This window comes from Patiria miniata, unplaced genomic scaffold (genome assembly GCF_015706575.1).
Source record: "Patiria miniata isolate m_02_andy unplaced genomic scaffold, ASM1570657v1 HiC_scaffold_14, whole genome shotgun sequence".
Classification (NCBI taxonomy): domain Eukaryota; kingdom Metazoa; phylum Echinodermata; class Asteroidea; order Valvatida; family Asterinidae; genus Patiria; species Patiria miniata.
In genome coordinates this window covers 4,652,011-4,669,654 of record NW_024037052.1, presented here as the reverse complement: position 1 = coordinate 4,669,654, position 17,644 = coordinate 4,652,011, and positions in this window count along the sequence as shown.

Below are 17,644 nucleotides of genomic sequence, written 5' to 3'. Positions count from 1 at the left end.
TCAGCTTGTTGGCCTATTCATCCGCTATCCAACAAGCTAGAGTTTGTCAAAATCCATCCATGTTAAGGTACCTTTAGACTTCGACACATGAGAGCCATGTCGGCTGGAGCTGACAGCCCTTGCTATGGGACTTACTGCACAAAAACGAAACTGGGGGCATCATGTACCTACGTCTGGGGCTCACTCCAAAAGTTTCAAGTCTGAAGCCTTGAAACTTTGTCAGCTTGTTGGCCTATTCATCCGCTATCCAACAAGCTAGAGTTTGTCAAAATCCATCCATGTTAAGGTACCTTTAGACTTCGACACATGAGAGCCATGTCGGCTGGAGCTGACAGCCCTTGCTATGGGACTTACTGCACAAAAACGAAACTGGGGGCATCATGTACCTACGTCTGGGGCTCACTCCAAAAGTTTCAAGTCTGAAGCCTTGAAACTTTGTCAGCTTGTTGGCCTATTCATCCGCTATCCAACAAGCTAGAGTTTGTCAAAATCCATCCATGTTAAGGTACCTTTAGACTTCGACACATGAGAGCCATGTCGGCTGGAGCTGACAGCCCTTGCTATGGGACTTACTGCACAAAAACGAAACTGGGGGCATCATGTACCTACGTCTGGGGCTCACTCCAAAAGTTTCAAGTCTGAAGCCTTGAAACTTTGTCAGCTTGTTGGCCTATTCATCCGCTATCCAACAAGCTAGAGTTTGTCAAAATCCATCCATGTTAAGGTACCTTTAGACTTCGACACATGAGAGCCATGTCGGCTGGAGCTGACAGCCCTTGCTATGGGACTTACTGCACAAAAACGAAACTGGGGGCATCATGTACCTACGTCTGGAGCTCACTCCAAAAGTTTCAAGTCTGAAGCCTTGAAACTTTGTCAGCTTGTTGGCCTATTCATCCGCTATCCAACAAGCTAGAGTTTGTCAAAATCCATCCATGTTAAGGTACCTTTAGACTTCGACACATGAGAGCCATGTCGGCTGGAGCTGACAGCCCTTGCTATGGGACTTACTGCACAAAAACGAAACTGGGGGCATCATGTACCTACGTCTGGGGCTCACTCCAAAAGTTTCAAGTCTGAAGCCTTGAAACTTTGTCAGCTTGTTGGCCTATTCATCCGCTATCCAACAAGCTAGAGTTTGTCAAAATCCATCCATGTTAAGGTACCTTTAGACTTCGACACATGAGAGCCATGTCGGCTGGAGCTGACAGCCCTTGCTATGGGACTTACTGCACAAAAACGAAACTGGGGGCATCATGTACCTACGTCTGGAGCTCACTCCAAAAGTTTCAAGTCTGAAGCCTTGAAACTTTGTCAGCTTGTTGGCCTATTCATCCGCTATCCAACAAGCTAGAGTTTGTCAAAATCCATCCATGTTAAGGTACCTTTAGACTTCGACACATGAGAGCCATGTCGGCTGGAGCTGACAGCCCTTGCTATGGGACTTACTGCACAAAAACGAAACTGGGGGCATCATGTACCTACGTCTGGAGCTCACTCCAAAAGTTTCAAGTCTGAAGCCTTGAAACTTTGTCAGCTTGTTGGCCTATTCATCCGCTATCCAACAAGCTAGAGTTTGTCAAAATCCATCCATGTTAAGGTACCTTTAGACTTCGACACATGAGAGCCATGTCGGCTGGAGCTGACAGCCCTTGCTATGGGACTTACTGCACAAAAACGAAACTGGGGGCATCATGTACCTACGTCTGGGGCTCACTCCAAAAGTTTCAAGTCTGAAGCCTTGAAACTTTGTCAGCTTGTTGGCCTATTCATCCGCTATCCAACAAGCTAGAGTTTGTCAAAATCCATCCATGTTAAGGTACCTTTAGACTTCGACACATGAGAGCCATGTCGGCTGGAGCTGACAGCCCTTGCTATGGGACTTACTGCACAAAAACGAAACTGGGGGCATCATGTACCTACGTCTGGAGCTCACTCCAAAAGTTTCAAGTCTGAAGCCTTGAAACTTTGTCAGCTTGTTGGCCTATTCATCCGCTATCCAACAAGCTAGAGTTTGTCAAAATCCATCCATGTTAAGGTACCTTTAGACTTCGACACATGAGAGCCATGTCGGCTGGAGCTGACAGCCCTTGCTATGGGACTTACTGCACAAAAACGAAACTGGGGGCATCATGTACCTACGTCTGGAGCTCACTCCAAAAGTTTCAAGTCTGAAGCCTTGAAACTTTGTCAGCTTGTTGGCCTATTCATCCGCTATCCAACAAGCTAGAGTTTGTCAAAATCCATCCATGTTAAGGTACCTTTAGACTTCGACACATGAGAGCCATGTCGGCTGGAGCTGACAGCCCTTGCTATGGGACTTACTGCACAAAAACGAAACTGGGGGCATCATGTACCTACGTCTGGGGCTCACTCCAAAAGTTTCAAGTCTGAAGCCTTGAAACTTTGTCAGCTTGTTGGCCTATTCATCCGCTATCCAACAAGCTAGAGTTTGTCAAAATCCATCCATGTTAAGGTACCTTTAGACTTCGACACATGAGAGCCATGTCGGCTGGAGCTGACAGCCCTTGCTATGGGACTTACTGCACAAAAACGAAACTGGGGGCATCATGTACCTACGTCTGGAGCTCACTCCAAAAGTTTCAAGTCTGAAGCCTTGAAACTTTGTCAGCTTGTTGGCCTATTCATCCGCTATCCAACAAGCTAGAGTTTGTCAAAATCCATCCATGTTAAGGTACCTTTAGACTTCGACACATGAGAGCCATGTCGGCTGGAGCTGACAGCCCTTGCTATGGGACTTACTGCACAAAAACGAAACTGGGGGCATCATGTACCTACGTCTGGGGCTCACTCCAAAAGTTTCAAGTCTGAAGCCTTGAAACTTTGTCAGCTTGTTGGCCTATTCATCCGCTATCCAACAAGCTAGAGTTTGTCAAAATCCATCCATGTTAAGGTACCTTTAGACTTCGACACATGAGAGCCATGTCGGCTGGAGCTGACAGCCCTTGCTATGGGACTTACTGCACAAAAACGAAACTGGGGGCATCATGTACCTACGTCTGGAGCTCACTCCAAAAGTTTCAAGTCTGAAGCCTTGAAACTTTGTCAGCTTGTTGGCCTATTCATCCGCTATCCAACAAGCTAGAGTTTGTCAAAATCCATCCATGTTAAGGTACCTTTAGACTTCGACACATGAGAGCCATGTCGGCTGGAGCTGACAGCCCTTGCTATGGGACTTACTGCACAAAAACGAAACTGGGGGCATCATGTACCTACGTCTGGGCTCACTCCAAAAGTTTCAAGTCTGAAGCCTTGAAACTTTGTCAGCTTGTTGGCCTATTCATCCGCTATCCAACAAGCTAGAGTTTGTCAAAATCCATCCATGTTAAGGTACCTTTAGACTTCGACACATGAGAGCCATGTCGGCTGGAGCTGACAGCCCTTGCTATGGGACTTACTGCACAAAAACGAAACTGGGGGCATCATGTACCTACGTCTGGAGCTCACTCCAAAAGTTTCAAGTCTGAAGCCTTGAAACTTTGTCAGCTTGTTGGCCTATTCATCCGCTATCCAACAAGCTAGAGTTTGTCAAAATCCATCCATGTTAAGGTACCTTTAGACTTCGACACATGAGAGCCATGTCGGCTGGAGCTGACAGCCCTTGCTATGGGACTTACTGCACAAAAACGAAACTGGGGGCATCATGTACCTACGTCTGGAGCTCACTCCAAAAGTTTCAAGTCTGAAGCCTTGAAACTTTGTCAGCTTGTTGGCCTATTCATCCGCTATCCAACAAGCTAGAGTTTGTCAAAATCCATCCATGTTAAGGTACCTTTAGACTTCGACACATGAGAGCCATGTCGGCTGGAGCTGACAGCCCTTGCTATGGGACTTACTGCACAAAAACGAAACTGGGGGCATCATGTACCTACGTCTGGAGCTCACTCCAAAAGTTTCAAGTCTGAAGCCTTGAAACTTTGTCAGCTTGTTGGCCTATTCATCCGCTATCCAACAAGCTAGAGTTTGTCAAAATCCATCCATGTTAAGGTACCTTTAGACTTCGACACATGAGAGCCATGTCGGCTGGAGCTGACAGCCCTTGCTATGGGACTTACTGCACAAAAACGAAACTGGGGGCATCATGTACCTACGTCTGGAGCTCACTCCAAAAGTTTCAAGTCTGAAGCCTTGAAACTTTGTCAGCTTGTTGGCCTATTCATCCGCTATCCAACAAGCTAGAGTTTGTCAAAATCCATCCATGTTAAGGTACCTTTAGACTTCGACACATGAGAGCCATGTCGGCTGGAGCTGACAGCCCTTGCTATGGGACTTACTGCACAAAAACGAAACTGGGGGCATCATGTACCTACGTCTGGAGCTCACTCCAAAAGTTTCAAGTCTGAAGCCTTGAAACTTTGTCAGCTTGTTGGCCTATTCATCCGCTATCCAACAAGCTAGAGTTTGTCAAAATCCATCCATGTTAAGGTACCTTTAGACTTCGACACATGAGAGCCATGTCGGCTGGAGCTGACAGCCCTTGCTATGGGACTTACTGCACAAAAACGAAACTGGGGGCATCATGTACCTACGTCTGGAGCTCACTCCAAAAGTTTCAAGTCTGAAGCCTTGAAACTTTGTCAGCTTGTTGGCCTATTCATCCGCTATCCAACAAGCTAGAGTTTGTCAAAATCCATCCATGTTAAGGTACCTTTAGACTTCGACACATGAGAGCCATGTCGGCTGGAGCTGACAGCCCTTGCTATGGGACTTACTGCACAAAAACGAAACTGGGGGCATCATGTACCTACGTCTGGAGCTCACTCCAAAAGTTTCAAGTCTGAAGCCTTGAAACTTTGTCAGCTTGTTGGCCTATTCATCCGCTATCCAACAAGCTAGAGTTTGTCAAAATCCATCCATGTTAAGGTACCTTTAGACTTCGACACATGAGAGCCATGTCGGCTGGAGCTGACAGCCCTTGCTATGGGACTTACTGCACAAAAACGAAACTGGGGGCATCATGTACCTACGTCTGGGCTCACTCCAAAAGTTTCAAGTCTGAAGCCTTGAAACTTTGTCAGCTTGTTGGCCTATTCATCCGCTATCCAACAAGCTAGAGTTTGTCAAAATCCATCCATGTTAAGGTACCTTTAGACTTCGACACATGAGAGCCATGTCGGCTGGAGCTGACAGCCCTTGCTATGGGACTTACTGCACAAAAACGAAACTGGGGGCATCATGTACCTACGTCTGGGGCTCACTCCAAAAGTTTCAAGTCTGAAGCCTTGAAACTTTGTCAGCTTGTTGGCCTATTCATCCGCTATCCAACAAGCTAGAGTTTGTCAAAATCCATCCATGTTAAGGTACCTTTAGACTTCGACACATGAGAGCCATGTCGGCTGGAGCTGACAGCCCTTGCTATGGGACTTACTGCACAAAAACGAAACTGGGGGCATCATGTACCTACGTCTGGAGCTCACTCCAAAAGTTTCAAGTCTGAAGCCTTGAAACTTTGTCAGCTTGTTGGCCTATTCATCCGCTATCCAACAAGCTAGAGTTTGTCAAAATCCATCCATGTTAAGGTACCTTTAGACTTCGACACATGAGAGCCATGTCGGCTGGAGCTGACAGCCCTTGCTATGGGACTTACTGCACAAAAACGAAACTGGGGGCATCATGTACCTACGTCTGGAGCTCACTCCAAAAGTTTCAAGTCTGAAGCCTTGAAACTTTGTCAGCTTGTTGGCCTATTCATCCGCTATCCAACAAGCTAGAGTTTGTCAAAATCCATCCATGTTAAGGTACCTTTAGACTTCGACACATGAGAGCCATGTCGGCTGGAGCTGACAGCCCTTGCTATGGGACTTACTGCACAAAAACGAAACTGGGGGCATCATGTACCTACGTCTGGGCTCACTCCAAAAGTTTCAAGTCTGAAGCCTTGAAACTTTGTCAGCTTGTTGGCCTATTCATCCGCTATCCAACAAGCTAGAGTTTGTCAAAATCCATCCATGTTAAGGTACCTTTAGACTTCGACACATGAGAGCCATGTCGGCTGGAGCTGACAGCCCTTGCTATGGGACTTACTGCACAAAAACGAAACTGGGGGCATCATGTACCTACGTCTGGGCTCACTCCAAAAGTTTCAAGTCTGAAGCCTTGAAACTTTGTCAGCTTGTTGGCCTATTCATCCGCTATCCAACAAGCTAGAGTTTGTCAAAATCCATCCATGTTAAGGTACCTTTAGACTTCGACACATGAGAGCCATGTCGGCTGGAGCTGACAGCCCTTGCTATGGGACTTACTGCACAAAAACGAAACTGGGGGCATCATGTACCTACGTCTGGAGCTCACTCCAAAAGTTTCAAGTCTGAAGCCTTGAAACTTTGTCAGCTTGTTGGCCTATTCATCCGCTATCCAACAAGCTAGAGTTTGTCAAAATCCATCCATGTTAAGGTACCTTTAGACTTCGACACATGAGAGCCATGTCGGCTGGAGCTGACAGCCCTTGCTATGGGACTTACTGCACAAAAACGAAACTGGGGGCATCATGTACCTACGTCTGGGCTCACTCCAAAAGTTTCAAGTCTGAAGCCTTGAAACTTTGTCAGCTTGTTGGCCTATTCATCCGCTATCCAACAAGCTAGAGTTTGTCAAAATCCATCCATGTTAAGGTACCTTTAGACTTCGACACATGAGAGCCATGTCGGCTGGAGCTGACAGCCCTTGCTATGGGACTTACTGCACAAAAACGAAACTGGGGGCATCATGTACCTACGTCTGGAGCTCACTCCAAAAGTTTCAAGTCTGAAGCCTTGAAACTTTGTCAGCTTGTTGGCCTATTCATCCGCTATCCAACAAGCTAGAGTTTGTCAAAATCCATCCATGTTAAGGTACCTTTAGACTTCGACACATGAGAGCCATGTCGGCTGGAGCTGACAGCCCTTGCTATGGGACTTACTGCACAAAAACGAAACTGGGGGCATCATGTACCTACGTCTGGAGCTCACTCCAAAAGTTTCAAGTCTGAAGCCTTGAAACTTTGTCAGCTTGTTGGCCTATTCATCCGCTATCCAACAAGCTAGAGTTTGTCAAAATCCATCCATGTTAAGGTACCTTTAGACTTCGACACATGAGAGCCATGTCGGCTGGAGCTGACAGCCCTTGCTATGGGACTTACTGCACAAAAACGAAACTGGGGGCATCATGTACCTACGTCTGGAGCTCACTCCAAAAGTTTCAAGTCTGAAGCCTTGAAACTTTGTCAGCTTGTTGGCCTATTCATCCGCTATCCAACAAGCTAGAGTTTGTCAAAATCCATCCATGTTAAGGTACCTTTAGACTTCGACACATGAGAGCCATGTCGGCTGGAGCTGACAGCCCTTGCTATGGGACTTACTGCACAAAAACGAAACTGGGGGCATCATGTACCTACGTCTGGAGCTCACTCCAAAAGTTTCAAGTCTGAAGCCTTGAAACTTTGTCAGCTTGTTGGCCTATTCATCCGCTATCCAACAAGCTAGAGTTTGTCAAAATCCATCCATGTTAAGGTACCTTTAGACTTCGACACATGAGAGCCATGTCGGCTGGAGCTGACAGCCCTTGCTATGGGACTTACTGCACAAAAACGAAACTGGGGGCATCATGTACCTACGTCTGGGGCTCACTCCAAAAGTTTCAAGTCTGAAGCCTTGAAACTTTGTCAGCTTGTTGGCCTATTCATCCGCTATCCAACAAGCTAGAGTTTGTCAAAATCCATCCATGTTAAGGTACCTTTAGACTTCGACACATGAGAGCCATGTCGGCTGGAGCTGACAGCCCTTGCTATGGGACTTACTGCACAAAAACGAAACTGGGGGCATCATGTACCTACGTCTGGAGCTCACTCCAAAAGTTTCAAGTCTGAAGCCTTGAAACTTTGTCAGCTTGTTGGCCTATTCATCCGCTATCCAACAAGCTAGAGTTTGTCAAAATCCATCCATGTTAAGGTACCTTTAGACTTCGACACATGAGAGCCATGTCGGCTGGAGCTGACAGCCCTTGCTATGGGACTTACTGCACAAAAACGAAACTGGGGGCATCATGTACCTACGTCTGGAGCTCACTCCAAAAGTTTCAAGTCTGAAGCCTTGAAACTTTGTCAGCTTGTTGGCCTATTCATCCGCTATCCAACAAGCTAGAGTTTGTCAAAATCCATCCATGTTAAGGTACCTTTAGACTTCGACACATGAGAGCCATGTCGGCTGGAGCTGACAGCCCTTGCTATGGGACTTACTGCACAAAAACGAAACTGGGGGCATCATGTACCTACGTCTGGAGCTCACTCCAAAAGTTTCAAGTCTGAAGCCTTGAAACTTTGTCAGCTTGTTGGCCTATTCATCCGCTATCCAACAAGCTAGAGTTTGTCAAAATCCATCCATGTTAAGGTACCTTTAGACTTCGACACATGAGAGCCATGTCGGCTGGAGCTGACAGCCCTTGCTATGGGACTTACTGCACAAAAACGAAACTGGGGGCATCATGTACCTACGTCTGGGGCTCACTCCAAAAGTTTCAAGTCTGAAGCCTTGAAACTTTGTCAGCTTGTTGGCCTATTCATCCGCTATCCAACAAGCTAGAGTTTGTCAAAATCCATCCATGTTAAGGTACCTTTAGACTTCGACACATGAGAGCCATGTCGGCTGGAGCTGACAGCCCTTGCTATGGGACTTACTGCACAAAAACGAAACTGGGGGCATCATGTACCTACGTCTGGAGCTCACTCCAAAAGTTTCAAGTCTGAAGCCTTGAAACTTTGTCAGCTTGTTGGCCTATTCATCCGCTATCCAACAAGCTAGAGTTTGTCAAAATCCATCCATGTTAAGGTACCTTTAGACTTCGACACATGAGAGCCATGTCGGCTGGAGCTGACAGCCCTTGCTATGGGACTTACTGCACAAAAACGAAACTGGGGGCATCATGTACCTACGTCTGGGGCTCACTCCAAAAGTTTCAAGTCTGAAGCCTTGAAACTTTGTCAGCTTGTTGGCCTATTCATCCGCTATCCAACAAGCTAGAGTTTGTCAAAATCCATCCATGTTAAGGTACCTTTAGACTTCGACACATGAGAGCCATGTCGGCTGGAGCTGACAGCCCTTGCTATGGGACTTACTGCACAAAAACGAAACTGGGGGCATCATGTACCTACGTCTGGAGCTCACTCCAAAAGTTTCAAGTCTGAAGCCTTGAAACTTTGTCAGCTTGTTGGCCTATTCATCCGCTATCCAACAAGCTAGAGTTTGTCAAAATCCATCCATGTTAAGGTACCTTTAGACTTCGACACATGAGAGCCATGTCGGCTGGAGCTGACAGCCCTTGCTATGGGACTTACTGCACAAAAACGAAACTGGGGGCATCATGTACCTACGTCTGGAGCTCACTCCAAAAGTTTCAAGTCTGAAGCCTTGAAACTTTGTCAGCTTGTTGGCCTATTCATCCGCTATCCAACAAGCTAGAGTTTGTCAAAATCCATCCATGTTAAGGTACCTTTAGACTTCGACACATGAGAGCCATGTCGGCTGGAGCTGACAGCCCTTGCTATGGGACTTACTGCACAAAAACGAAACTGGGGGCATCATGTACCTACGTCTGGAGCTCACTCCAAAAGTTTCAAGTCTGAAGCCTTGAAACTTTGTCAGCTTGTTGGCCTATTCATCCGCTATCCAACAAGCTAGAGTTTGTCAAAATCCATCCATGTTAAGGTACCTTTAGACTTCGACACATGAGAGCCATGTCGGCTGGAGCTGACAGCCCTTGCTATGGGACTTACTGCACAAAAACGAAACTGGGGGCATCATGTACCTACGTCTGGAGCTCACTCCAAAAGTTTCAAGTCTGAAGCCTTGAAACTTTGTCAGCTTGTTGGCCTATTCATCCGCTATCCAACAAGCTAGAGTTTGTCAAAATCCATCCATGTTAAGGTACCTTTAGACTTCGACACATGAGAGCCATGTCGGCTGGAGCTGACAGCCCTTGCTATGGGACTTACTGCACAAAAACGAAACTGGGGGCATCATGTACCTACGTCTGGAGCTCACTCCAAAAGTTTCAAGTCTGAAGCCTTGAAACTTTGTCAGCTTGTTGGCCTATTCATCCGCTATCCAACAAGCTAGAGTTTGTCAAAATCCATCCATGTTAAGGTACCTTTAGACTTCGACACATGAGAGCCATGTCGGCTGGAGCTGACAGCCCTTGCTATGGGACTTACTGCACAAAAACGAAACTGGGGGCATCATGTACCTACGTCTGGAGCTCACTCCAAAAGTTTCAAGTCTGAAGCCTTGAAACTTTGTCAGCTTGTTGGCCTATTCATCCGCTATCCAACAAGCTAGAGTTTGTCAAAATCCATCCATGTTAAGGTACCTTTAGACTTCGACACATGAGAGCCATGTCGGCTGGAGCTGACAGCCCTTGCTATGGGACTTACTGCACAAAAACGAAACTGGGGGCATCATGTACCTACGTCTGGGCTCACTCCAAAAGTTTCAAGTCTGAAGCCTTGAAACTTTGTCAGCTTGTTGGCCTATTCATCCGCTATCCAACAAGCTAGAGTTTGTCAAAATCCATCCATGTTAAGGTACCTTTAGACTTCGACACATGAGAGCCATGTCGGCTGGAGCTGACAGCCCTTGCTATGGGACTTACTGCACAAAAACGAAACTGGGGGCATCATGTACCTACGTCTGGAGCTCACTCCAAAAGTTTCAAGTCTGAAGCCTTGAAACTTTGTCAGCTTGTTGGCCTATTCATCCGCTATCCAACAAGCTAGAGTTTGTCAAAATCCATCCATGTTAAGGTACCTTTAGACTTCGACACATGAGAGCCATGTCGGCTGGAGCTGACAGCCCTTGCTATGGGACTTACTGCACAAAAACGAAACTGGGGGCATCATGTACCTACGTCTGGAGCTCACTCCAAAAGTTTCAAGTCTGAAGCCTTGAAACTTTGTCAGCTTGTTGGCCTATTCATCCGCTATCCAACAAGCTAGAGTTTGTCAAAATCCATCCATGTTAAGGTACCTTTAGACTTCGACACATGAGAGCCATGTCGGCTGGAGCTGACAGCCCTTGCTATGGGACTTACTGCACAAAAACGAAACTGGGGGCATCATGTACCTACGTCTGGGGCTCACTCCAAAAGTTTCAAGTCTGAAGCCTTGAAACTTTGTCAGCTTGTTGGCCTATTCATCCGCTATCCAACAAGCTAGAGTTTGTCAAAATCCATCCATGTTAAGGTACCTTTAGACTTCGACACATGAGAGCCATGTCGGCTGGAGCTGACAGCCCTTGCTATGGGACTTACTGCACAAAAACGAAACTGGGGGCATCATGTACCTACGTCTGGAGCTCACTCCAAAAGTTTCAAGTCTGAAGCCTTGAAACTTTGTCAGCTTGTTGGCCTATTCATCCGCTATCCAACAAGCTAGAGTTTGTCAAAATCCATCCATGTTAAGGTACCTTTAGACTTCGACACATGAGAGCCATGTCGGCTGGAGCTGACAGCCCTTGCTATGGGACTTACTGCACAAAAACGAAACTGGGGGCATCATGTACCTACGTCTGGAGCTCACTCCAAAAGTTTCAAGTCTGAAGCCTTGAAACTTTGTCAGCTTGTTGGCCTATTCATCCGCTATCCAACAAGCTAGAGTTTGTCAAAATCCATCCATGTTAAGGTACCTTTAGACTTCGACACATGAGAGCCATGTCGGCTGGAGCTGACAGCCCTTGCTATGGGACTTACTGCACAAAAACGAAACTGGGGGCATCATGTACCTACGTCTGGAGCTCACTCCAAAAGTTTCAAGTCTGAAGCCTTGAAACTTTGTCAGCTTGTTGGCCTATTCATCCGCTATCCAACAAGCTAGAGTTTGTCAAAATCCATCCATGTTAAGGTACCTTTAGACTTCGACACATGAGAGCCATGTCGGCTGGAGCTGACAGCCCTTGCTATGGGACTTACTGCACAAAAACGAAACTGGGGGCATCATGTACCTACGTCTGAGCTCACTCCAAAAGTTTCAAGTCTGAAGCCTTGAAACTTTGTCAGCTTGTTGGCCTATTCATCCGCTATCCAACAAGCTAGAGTTTGTCAAAATCCATCCATGTTAAGGTACCTTTAGACTTCGACACATGAGAGCCATGTCGGCTGGAGCTGACAGCCCTTGCTATGGGACTTACTGCACAAAAACGAAACTGGGGGCATCATGTACCTACGTCTGGAGCTCACTCCAAAAGTTTCAAGTCTGAAGCCTTGAAACTTTGTCAGCTTGTTGGCCTATTCATCCGCTATCCAACAAGCTAGAGTTTGTCAAAATCCATCCATGTTAAGGTACCTTTAGACTTCGACACATGAGAGCCATGTCGGCTGGAGCTGACAGCCCTTGCTATGGGACTTACTGCACAAAAACGAAACTGGGGGCATCATGTACCTACGTCTGGGCTCACTCCAAAAGTTTCAAGTCTGAAGCCTTGAAACTTTGTCAGCTTGTTGGCCTATTCATCCGCTATCCAACAAGCTAGAGTTTGTCAAAATCCATCCATGTTAAGGTACCTTTAGACTTCGACACATGAGAGCCATGTCGGCTGGAGCTGACAGCCCTTGCTATGGGACTTACTGCACAAAAACGAAACTGGGGGCATCATGTACCTACGTCTGGGCTCACTCCAAAAGTTTCAAGTCTGAAGCCTTGAAACTTTGTCAGCTTGTTGGCCTATTCATCCGCTATCCAACAAGCTAGAGTTTGTCAAAATCCATCCATGTTAAGGTACCTTTAGACTTCGACACATGAGAGCCATGTCGGCTGGAGCTGACAGCCCTTGCTATGGGACTTACTGCACAAAAACGAAACTGGGGGCATCATGTACCTACGTCTGGGCTCACTCCAAAAGTTTCAAGTCTGAAGCCTTGAAACTTTGTCAGCTTGTTGGCCTATTCATCCGCTATCCAACAAGCTAGAGTTTGTCAAAATCCATCCATGTTAAGGTACCTTTAGACTTCGACACATGAGAGCCATGTCGGCTGGAGCTGACAGCCCTTGCTATGGGACTTACTGCACAAAAACGAAACTGGGGGCATCATGTACCTACGTCTGGAGCTCACTCCAAAAGTTTCAAGTCTGAAGCCTTGAAACTTTGTCAGCTTGTTGGCCTATTCATCCGCTATCCAACAAGCTAGAGTTTGTCAAAATCCATCCATGTTAAGGTACCTTTAGACTTCGACACATGAGAGCCATGTCGGCTGGAGCTGACAGCCCTTGCTATGGGACTTACTGCACAAAAACGAAACTGGGGGCATCATGTACCTACGTCTGGGGCTCACTCCAAAAGTTTCAAGTCTGAAGCCTTGAAACTTTGTCAGCTTGTTGGCCTATTCATCCGCTATCCAACAAGCTAGAGTTTGTCAAAATCCATCCATGTTAAGGTACCTTTAGACTTCGACACATGAGAGCCATGTCGGCTGGAGCTGACAGCCCTTGCTATGGGACTTACTGCACAAAAACGAAACTGGGGGCATCATGTACCTACGTCTGGAGCTCACTCCAAAAGTTTCAAGTCTGAAGCCTTGAAACTTTGTCAGCTTGTTGGCCTATTCATCCGCTATCCAACAAGCTAGAGTTTGTCAAAATCCATCCATGTTAAGGTACCTTTAGACTTCGACACATGAGAGCCATGTCGGCTGGAGCTGACAGCCCTTGCTATGGGACTTACTGCACAAAAACGAAACTGGGGGCATCATGTACCTACGTCTGGGGCTCACTCCAAAAGTTTCAAGTCTGAAGCCTTGAAACTTTGTCAGCTTGTTGGCCTATTCATCCGCTATCCAACAAGCTAGAGTTTGTCAAAATCCATCCATGTTAAGGTACCTTTAGACTTCGACACATGAGAGCCATGTCGGCTGGAGCTGACAGCCCTTGCTATGGGACTTACTGCACAAAAACGAAACTGGGGGCATCATGTACCTACGTCTGGGCTCACTCCAAAAGTTTCAAGTCTGAAGCCTTGAAACTTTGTCAGCTTGTTGGCCTATTCATCCGCTATCCAACAAGCTAGAGTTTGTCAAAATCCATCCATGTTAAGGTACCTTTAGACTTCGACACATGAGAGCCATGTCGGCTGGAGCTGACAGCCCTTGCTATGGGACTTACTGCACAAAAACGAAACTGGGGGCATCATGTACCTACGTCTGGAGCTCACTCCAAAAGTTTCAAGTCTGAAGCCTTGAAACTTTGTCAGCTTGTTGGCCTATTCATCCGCTATCCAACAAGCTAGAGTTTGTCAAAATCCATCCATGTTAAGGTACCTTTAGACTTCGACACATGAGAGCCATGTCGGCTGGAGCTGACAGCCCTTGCTATGGGACTTACTGCACAAAAACGAAACTGGGGGCATCATGTACCTACGTCTGGGGCTCACTCCAAAAGTTTCAAGTCTGAAGCCTTGAAACTTTGTCAGCTTGTTGGCCTATTCATCCGCTATCCAACAAGCTAGAGTTTGTCAAAATCCATCCATGTTAAGGTACCTTTAGACTTCGACACATGAGAGCCATGTCGGCTGGAGCTGACAGCCCTTGCTATGGGACTTACTGCACAAAAACGAAACTGGGGGCATCATGTACCTACGTCTGGAGCTCACTCCAAAAGTTTCAAGTCTGAAGCCTTGAAACTTTGTCAGCTTGTTGGCCTATTCATCCGCTATCCAACAAGCTAGAGTTTGTCAAAATCCATCCATGTTAAGGTACCTTTAGACTTCGACACATGAGAGCCATGTCGGCTGGAGCTGACAGCCCTTGCTATGGGACTTACTGCACAAAAACGAAACTGGGGGCATCATGTACCTACGTCTGGGGCTCACTCCAAAAGTTTCAAGTCTGAAGCCTTGAAACTTTGTCAGCTTGTTGGCCTATTCATCCGCTATCCAACAAGCTAGAGTTTGTCAAAATCCATCCATGTTAAGGTACCTTTAGACTTCGACACATGAGAGCCATGTCGGCTGGAGCTGACAGCCCTTGCTATGGGACTTACTGCACAAAAACGAAACTGGGGGCATCATGTACCTACGTCTGGAGCTCACTCCAAAAGTTTCAAGTCTGAAGCCTTGAAACTTTGTCAGCTTGTTGGCCTATTCATCCGCTATCCAACAAGCTAGAGTTTGTCAAAATCCATCCATGTTAAGGTACCTTTAGACTTCGACACATGAGAGCCATGTCGGCTGGAGCTGACAGCCCTTGCTATGGGACTTACTGCACAAAAACGAAACTGGGGGCATCATGTACCTACGTCTGGAGCTCACTCCAAAAGTTTCAAGTCTGAAGCCTTGAAACTTTGTCAGCTTGTTGGCCTATTCATCCGCTATCCAACAAGCTAGAGTTTGTCAAAATCCATCCATGTTAAGGTACCTTTAGACTTCGACACATGAGAGCCATGTCGGCTGGAGCTGACAGCCCTTGCTATGGGACTTACTGCACAAAAACGAAACTGGGGGCATCATGTACCTACGTCTGGGGCTCACTCCAAAAGTTTCAAGTCTGAAGCCTTGAAACTTTGTCAGCTTGTTGGCCTATTCATCCGCTATCCAACAAGCTAGAGTTTGTCAAAATCCATCCATGTTAAGGTACCTTTAGACTTCGACACATGAGAGCCATGTCGGCTGGAGCTGACAGCCCTTGCTATGGGACTTACTGCACAAAAACGAAACTGGGGGCATCATGTACCTACGTCTGGAGCTCACTCCAAAAGTTTCAAGTCTGAAGCCTTGAAACTTTGTCAGCTTGTTGGCCTATTCATCCGCTATCCAACAAGCTAGAGTTTGTCAAAATCCATCCATGTTAAGGTACCTTTAGACTTCGACACATGAGAGCCATGTCGGCTGGAGCTGACAGCCCTTGCTATGGGACTTACTGCACAAAAACGAAACTGGGGGCATCATGTACCTACGTCTGGAGCTCACTCCAAAAGTTTCAAGTCTGAAGCCTTGAAACTTTGTCAGCTTGTTGGCCTATTCATCCGCTATCCAACAAGCTAGAGTTTGTCAAAATCCATCCATGTTAAGGTACCTTTAGACTTCGACACATGAGAGCCATGTCGGCTGGAGCTGACAGCCCTTGCTATGGGACTTACTGCACAAAAACGAAACTGGGGGCATCATGTACCTACGTCTGGAGCTCACTCCAAAAGTTTCAAGTCTGAAGCCTTGAAACTTTGTCAGCTTGTTGGCCTATTCATCCGCTATCCAACAAGCTAGAGTTTGTCAAAATCCATCCATGTTAAGGTACCTTTAGACTTCGACACATGAGAGCCATGTCGGCTGGAGCTGACAGCCCTTGCTATGGGACTTACTGCACAAAAACGAAACTGGGGGCATCATGTACCTACGTCTGGGGCTCACTCCAAAAGTTTCAAGTCTGAAGCCTTGAAACTTTGTCAGCTTGTTGGCCTATTCATCCGCTATCCAACAAGCTAGAGTTTGTCAAAATCCATCCATGTTAAGGTACCTTTAGACTTCGACACATGAGAGCCATGTCGGCTGGAGCTGACAGCCCTTGCTATGGGACTTACTGCACAAAAACGAAACTGGGGGCATCATGTACCTACGTCTGGGGCTCACTCCAAAAGTTTCAAGTCTGAAGCCTTGAAACTTTGTCAGCTTGTTGGCCTATTCATCCGCTATCCAACAAGCTAGAGTTTGTCAAAATCCATCCATGTTAAGGTACCTTTAGACTTCGACACATGAGAGCCATGTCGGCTGGAGCTGACAGCCCTTGCTATGGGACTTACTGCACAAAAACGAAACTGGGGGCATCATGTACCTACGTCTGGAGCTCACTCCAAAAGTTTCAAGTCTGAAGCCTTGAAACTTTGTCAGCTTGTTGGCCTATTCATCCGCTATCCAACAAGCTAGAGTTTGTCAAAATCCATCCATGTTAAGGTACCTTTAGACTTCGACACATGAGAGCCATGTCGGCTGGAGCTGACAGCCCTTGCTATGGGACTTACTGCACAAAAACGAAACTGGGGGCATCATGTACCTACGTCTGGGGCTCACTCCAAAAGTTTCAAGTCTGAAGCCTTGAAACTTTGTCAGCTTGTTGGCCTATTCATCCGCTATCCAACAAGCTAGAGTTTGTCAAAATCCATCCATGTTAAGGTACCTTTAGACTTCGACACATGAGAGCCATGTCGGCTGGAGCTGACAGCCCTTGCTATGGGACTTACTGCACAAAAACGAAACTGGGGGCATCATGTACCTACGTCTGGAGCTCACTCCAAAAGTTTCAAGTCTGAAGCCTTGAAACTTTGTCAGCTTGTTGGCCTATTCATCCGCTATCCAACAAGCTAGAGTTTGTCAAAATCCATCCATGTTAAGGTACCTTTAGACTTCGACACATGAGAGCCATGTCGGCTGGAGCTGACAGCCCTTGCTATGGGACTTACTGCACAAAAACGAAACTGGGGGCATCATGTACCTACGTCTGGGGCTCACTCCAAAAGTTTCAAGTCTGAAGCCTTGAAACTTTGTCAGCTTGTTGGCCTATTCATCCGCTATCCAACAAGCTAGAGTTTGTCAAAATCCATCCATGTTAAGGTACCTTTAGACTTCGACACATGAGAGCCATGTCGGCTGGAGCTGACAGCCCTTGCTATGGGACTTAC